Consider the following 7,624-nt stretch of genomic DNA (forward strand, 5'->3'; position numbering starts at 1 on the left):
ATACACCATGACCAAGTAGGATTTATCCCTGAGATGGAAGGATGGTTCAACATATCAAATCAATCAGTGTAATATACCACATTACCACAACGAAAGATAAAAACACATGATTATCTCAAAAGATTCAGATGTTGTTTACAATATTTTACATCCATTTATTATTTAAAACTCTCAAAAAAAAAAAAAGGAACGAAGAAACTTACTTCAACATAGTAAAGACCATATATGAAAACCCCACAGCTAACATAATAATGGACAGGGAAAATTTGAAAGTTTTTTCTCTCAGATATGAAGCAAAGCAAGGATGATCAATCTTACCACTTCTATTCAACATGGTACTAGAAGTTCTAGGCAGAACAATCAGACAAGAAAAAGAAATAAAAGCTATCCAAATTGAAAAGAAATAAGTAAAACTGTCTTCTCTTAAAGGTGACATGATCATATATGTAGAAAATCCTAAAGACTCCATACAAAATATTATTAAAACTAATAAACAAATTCAGTAAATCTGCAGTATAAAAAATCAACTTGCAAAAATCAGTGGCATTTCTATATGCTAATAACAAACTATCCAAAAACGAAATTAAGAAAACAATTCTATTTACAATAGCAACAAAAAGAATAAAATACTTAGGATAAATTTAACTAAAGAAGTGAAAGACTTGTACACTGAAAGTTATAAACCATTGAGGGAAGAAACTAAGGGAGACATAGAAATGGATAGACATCCCATGTTCATGGATTAGAAGAATTAAAATATTTAAAATGTCCACAGTGCCCAAAGAAACATACAGATTTAATGCAATCTCTATCAAAACCCCAATGGCATTTTTACATTAATTTTAAAAAGCAATCATAAAATTCAAATGGAACCACAAAAGACTACCATATCCAAAGCAATCTTGAGGGACAAAAAAAAAAAAAAAAAAAGCCAGAGTCATCACACTTCTTCATTTCAAAATATATTACAAAGCTATAGTAATCAAAACAATGTGGTACTGACATAAAAACAGACATGTAAACAAATGTAACAGAATAAAGAGACCAGAAATAAATCCATATATTTACAGCTAACTGAACTTTGACAAGGATGCCAAGAGGACACAATGGGGAAAGGATAGTATCTTCAATAAATGTCATTAGAAAAACTGGATAGTCATACACAGAATAAAATTAGACCCTTATCTCACATCATATACAAAAATTAACTCAAATAGATTAAAGACTTTGACATGAAGACATGAAACTGTAAAACTACTAGAAGAAATTATAGAAAAAAGGCCTCGACATTGGTGCTGGCAATGATTTTTTGGACATAACACCAACAGAAGAGGAAACAAAACCAAAAATAAACAAATGGTATTATATCAAACTAAAAAGCTTCAGTCACATGGTGGCTCATTACTTGCTTTGAGGCAGGTGCGGTGAATCTACTGTGGGCTGGTCTGGATTCCTCAGGTTCCGCCCCCCAACCACTACCCAGCCAGTTCGTGGAGAGGAGAGGTACACTTTACAGGTCCTTGATGAACCAAGAGAACACTCCACCATATCCAGGCCCTGGTCCATCAGCCCCATACCCACCTTATCCACAAAAGCAAATGGGCCCAGGACTATGGGAGGGGGCCCTACCCACCTTTTCAAGGGTACCCTATCAAGGATACAAGGATACCCACAGTACGGTTGGCAGGGCAGACCTCAGGAGCCTCCTAAAACCACAGTGTATATGGTAGAAGACCAAAGAAGAGATGAGTTGAAACCATCCACCTACCTCACAGCCTACTGGACTGCTTTCTGTTGCTGCTGTCTCTGGGTCATGCTCACCTGACCAGCCCAGTCATCCTGTTCTGCCAGCTCTGCCACACCTCTGATAGGTGTACCTGCCCCTGTCTCTTCTGATTGCTGTAATAAATGACTAGCTCTGCACAGACACCTATACCTTCGGCACTATGGGATTCTAGATTCGTGAGGGCTGCTGCGGTTTAATTCAGTGACTTGATCTCTTTAATGTCCAAAATACATTTCTTATTGATCTTTTAAAATGTGCTAAGTGACTTTTTTTTGGCCAAAGGCTTAGTTGTGGAAAATATATTTATAATTTTGTAATTATACATTCACGGTAGTGGCAAAATGTAACACACCATGAATGATTTCTCTGTTTACACCTTGTATGTTTCAATAAATTTGTTCAAACCTCGAAAAAAAAAAAAAAAAAAAAAAAGAAAGAAAGAAAAGAATCAACAAAGTGGAAAGGCTACCTATGAAATGGGAGAAAATATTTGCAAATCATATATCTGATAAGGAGTTAATATGCAAAACACATCGGGAACTCATACAACTCAGTAGCAAGAAAACAAATAACCAATTTGAAAATGAGCAAAAGATCTAAATAGATATTTCCCATTTGTTTATTTTTGCTTTTGTTTCCTGTTCTGTTGGTGTCATATCCAAAAAATCATTGCCATCAGCAATGTCAAGAAGGCTTTTTTCCATGCTTTCTTCTAGTAGTTTTACAGTTTCAGGTCAAAACTTCATTTTGAGTTTATTTTTGTGTATGATGCGGTGTATTTGTATGACTCAACAGAAGGCATACAAATGGTCAGCATGGAAATGAAAATGTGCTCAACATCAGGAAAATGCAAATCATAACACAATGACATATCACCTCACACCTGCAAGGATGGCTCTACTATCAAAAAAGACAAAAGTGTTGATGAGGATGTGGAGAAAAGAGAACCCTTGTACATTTTTGATGGGGATTTAAAGTGGCACAACCACTATAAAAAACAGTATGGAGATTTCTCCAAAAGTTAGCAATAAAACTACCATATGATCCCACTTCTGGGTGTACATCCAAAAAAAATGAAATCAGGATCTCAGAGATACCTGCACTTCTGTGCTCATTGCAGCATTGTTCACAATCACCAAGATGTGGGAACAACCCAAATGCCCATGGATGGCTGAATGGATAAAAAAAAAATTGTGGTATATTTCTACTATGGGATATTATTTAGCCTTTAAAAAGAAGGAAATTTTGCCACTTGTGACAACATGGATGAACTTAGAGAACATCATGTGAAATGAAGTAAGCCAGACACAGAAAGACAAATATTATATGATCCCATTTACATGTGGAATCCAAAAAAGTGAAACTCATAGGAACAGAGAGTCAGATGGTAGTTGCCAGGGGCTGAAAGGTGGGGGAGATGTTGGTCAAAGTGTAATTACAGTTCTGCAGGATAGATAAGTTCTGGGGATCTAATGTACAGTGTGGTGACTATAGTTATAATACTGTACTGTATACTTGAAATTTGCTAAGGGGGTCGATCTTAGGTATCCTCACCTTAAAGAAGGGAAAGAAGGAAGGAAACAAGAAAGGAAGGAAGGGAAGGAGGAAGGGGGGAAGGGAAGAAAGAAGGAAGGGAGGAAGGAAGGAAGGAAGGAAGGAAGGAAGGAAGGAAGGAAGGAAGGAAGGAAGGAAGGAAGGAAGGAAAAATAGAAAAGGAATTAGGGAGGTGATGGGTGTGTTAATTGTCATGATTGTGGTGATTATTTCCCAATGTGTGTGTGTGTGTGTGTGTATATTCACATCAGTTTGTACACATTAAGCATATATAACTTTTATTTGTTAATTAAACCTTAAAAACTGTTAAATATAAAATAAATCAACGTATTAAAATAAAATATTAAAAGAAACACTGCCCTCTTTCTCCAATGAGGAACTTGGCTTTTGATGGTAGCAAAAATTCAGAGAAGAAAGCCAAATGCCACTAAGGAAAAAGTTGTTGAGAAAGTATTCATTATATATTTGCTATATTTGCTAGTATTTTACTATATGTATTTGCTATAAATATATATATTTGCTAGTATTTATTTTTGCTATGTATTTGTTAGTATTTTAGTCATTCATTAATCAAACCATCTCAGGGTCCCTTGATGGGAAATGACAGTGAACGCAGTTCTGTCCATTTCAGAGGTAGAGTAATTTGGGTCATTCGGGGTCCAGGTTACAGTTTCAATGTTAACAGGATTAACAGAGATAAAGGAAGCCTGTCTCAAGGCAAAGCTTAGGAAGAAAGATGATGCCCCCATTCCCAGTATCGTCACTAATATCATGTACTTCCCACCATTTACTCCCCAGCACATTTTGATCAGACATCTTGGTCCACATTTGATTTATTGTTCAGTTGACATGAAACCCAACAATGGTATAATTAGAAGGCTCGCATGAGGGTGCCTGCAGGGAGAGTGATTATTTGCCAAGATATGAACTTCGATAAAGGAGTAGCGTGGGTGCAGGTTTCCTGTTGTGCCCAGAACCAGCTGTTCATACATTGTTGATACCAAAATATAAAGGTGACTGCACTCTTTTTCCTTAGAATATGCAATTTATATTTTATCTGCTTGAGACTAGGTTTGCAGGACTGTGCCTAACTCCTTTCCCTCCCACCCACGTTCCACAGAGAGAGAGCTGTGAGTGAGCCTCTTGGGACTAGAACTTGTTAGGAGGCCCTGCCATCTCCACGGTTCCTTCCTCCCAGGACAGCACCTGCCTGCCCAGGACGTTACTGCCCTTCCCAATGGACCCTAGACTTGCTGCTGGAATCTAGCTGGAGAGCTTCTGGGAAGGAGGGTGCTCTGCAGGCAGGCTCTTGGGGAATGGGTAAAATAAGGGGAATTGACACTTATTGAGCATCTACTCCGTTGCCTGCACTAATCTGTTTGATCCACATGGCATGTTGTGATTCATACCTGCATCTTACAGATAAGGAAACCGGAGCTTGGGGAGGTGAAAAAGTGCATCCAAGACAACTCAGCTAGTAGATAAGGAAGGCCAGGATTTGAACCCAGGGATGTTTGGTGCTGACGCCCTGCTGTTTCCTCGGATTCGATCTGCCTCCCCACAATGGGAGGAGAGCCCCCAGAGGGTCCAGGGAGAATAGATCAAAATGCTGTTCCCTTCCACGCTGTTGACGTCCTCCCTGTACTAGTCCTTGGTTAGATCCTGGTTAAAAGACTGCTGGTTTTGTAATTGTGATTCCTTGTCCTGGCTCGTGTTGACCTTACAGAATGTACTGGCCCAGGTCACGGTGACCCTGTTGCTCCCTGGCTCTTGGTGTGGTCCCTCCAGAGAAAAAAGACCTAGCTGTGGGGTTGAGGCGTGTCTAGGAATGGGCTGAGTTTCCAATAGACGCCAGGTCAGGGCTTTATGCTACTCCAGCTGAGGCCCAACCTCTCTCCGTTGCACTGCAGCAAAGAGGCCTGGATTGCTAACATTAGCCCATGCAGTATTGTGCCAGACACAGTCTACTGGGGCCCCTGTCTTTTTTAATGCTCTCACTCAACCCTCAAATGTGCTTTTCCAGGTGGAGATCAGCAGCCCCATTTTACAGATGAGGAAGCTGTGGCTCAGAAAATCCAAGTGACTGGTTGTGCCTGGTAGTGGAATGGGATGTGGTGTCAGGGAGACCTGGCTTTGAATGCCAATCCTGTTTCTTTAGAGCTTTGTGCCTCGGGAAATGCCACTTCAACTCTGTGATATATGATTATCTTGTCTGTAAACCAAGGTAAAGAAGAAAACTGTCTCCTCAATTTGTTGGAACAATTAAGTATATTTTTATTTAAAATACCTGGCATAGTAGGTACCCAATGAATAATGGTTAGTGTAATTACAGGAATAGTCACTGAGTTTAATATCACATGTCATTTCTCATGGTTGTCAAGAGACCTGTGCTGAAATATATTCTGAGCTCATATCTGGGAAAAAATGCTGGTATTGATGAGCCACATTTGCTTTGGCAGGGGAGGGTGAGTGGCTGCATATGTATTTCCCATGCTGGTTTAATATTATTGCCCAAGGTCATATCAGGAGGGGTTTGATTTGAGTTCTACTTTTATCCAAAGCACTCACTCTTTCTACTGTATCCATTTTAGCCTTCCCTACTGTAATTTCCTGGTTATTTTAATTTCTTATAGTTTCTGTAACATATTACTACAAACGAGGTGGCTTAAAACAATACAAATGTATTCTCTTGTAGTTATGGAGCCCTGAAGTCCAAAATCAGTTTCACTAGGCTGAAGTCAAGAGCTTCCAAAGGCCCTAGGGGTGAATCCATTCCTCACCTCTTCCAGCTTCTGTAGCTGCCAGCATTCCTTGGCTTGTGGCTGCAGCACTCTCCCGTCTTGGCCTCCATCGTCACATGGCTTCCTCTGTGTGTGTCATCCACCTCTTCCTCTCTCTTAGAAGGACACTTGAGATTGCTTTTAGGGCCCATCTGGATAATCTCTCCATCTCAAAATCTTTAAGTTAATCATATCCTCAAAGATCCTCTATTTCCCTATAAGGTAACATTTATAGGTTCCAGGGAGTAGGACCTGATGTGTTTAGGGGGCTACTTTCCAGCCTTCCACATTAGGCTTTATATCCCTATTCCCAAAAACCTTTTTAGCTGAGCAACTCAACAGCCACTGAAAGGTTATGGTTCATCTTAGAAAGGTAAATTATAAGAAATTCTGAAATAGAGGGTCAGCCTGACTCTTGCTGTCACTCAGATTTTAGACCCCAGACTTAGTACCTAAGCTTTAGCCTTTTCTCTCAAGACCAAGTCCCAGCCAGGCATTTATGCCCACATTTCTTTTCTTTTCTTTCTTTTTTTTTTTCTGAGATGGAGTTTCACTCTTGTGGCCCAGGCTGGAGTGCAGTGGCATGATGTTGGTTCACTGCAACCTCAGCCTCCTGAGGCTCAAACAATTCTCCTGCCTCAGCCTCCCGAGTAGCTGGGATTATAGGTGCCCTCCACCACACCCAGCTAATTTCTGTATTTTTAGTAGAGATGGGGTTTTGCCATGTTGGCCAGGCTGGTCTTGAACTCCTGACCTCAGGTAATCCACCCACCTCAGCTTCATTTCAAGCCTGCAGTTTAAACTTCCCATCTTAAAACACTCCTCTGGATCCTGCATGGAGTGCATGCCCCTAATCCTGGTTTCAAGTCTTGTGGACCCTCTGCAGTCTGGCTTCTTGAATAGTAAGGTTAGGCAGAGCTGCTGTAACACTAGACCTTAGCACATAATGGCTCATCACTGTAGAAATTTCCTTGCTGATGTGTATGGGCGGAGTAACTGACTCTCCTCTACATGATCTTTAGGGAATTAAACTACTTTCACTTTGTGGCTCCATCTCCTCCTACCAGGGTGAGTAGAAGCATGAATAGTGTGTAATTGCTCTTCTCACATTTAATGTCAGTTCTTGGAGCAGGTTTGGTCAATCAGATGTCCCTACCTAGGATTTTGACTTTTAAGGGAGTGTGACCTGAAGATACTGGACTAATTAAGATGAATTCTGGCAACATCATCAGCGCCATTCAGTGGTCTGTGGCAGCAACGTCTTAACCAGGCTGTTTCTATAAAAACTTTGTGAGGTCGTGCCACGCCTAGTTTCCTATAGTCCCTCCTTTTCCATGCCAGGCTGTCCAGTCTTGCCATTGACATTGTAAGCTCTGAATATCACTCCATTTTCTTGTTTGCTTGAATTCATTGAATTCATAAGTATCAGTTTCTGGTACCTGAGCCAAGAACTCTGCTGGATTCACCTACCTCACAAGGGCTCCTGTGCAGATTCAAATAAATA

The 7,624-nt window shown here is 40.2% G+C and overlaps 1 pseudogene; it reads left to right on the plus strand.

Moving 5' to 3' along the window:
* Positions 1–1,292: 1,292 nt before the first annotated feature.
* On the plus strand, positions 1,293–2,166 carry LOC101007553 (annotated as a pseudogene).
* Positions 2,167–7,624: the final 5,458 nt, after the last annotated feature.

The sequence above is a fragment of the Papio anubis genome, chromosome 5, assembly GCF_008728515.1.
Source record: "Papio anubis isolate 15944 chromosome 5, Panubis1.0, whole genome shotgun sequence".
NCBI classification, from domain to species: Eukaryota; Metazoa; Chordata; class Mammalia; order Primates; family Cercopithecidae; genus Papio; species Papio anubis.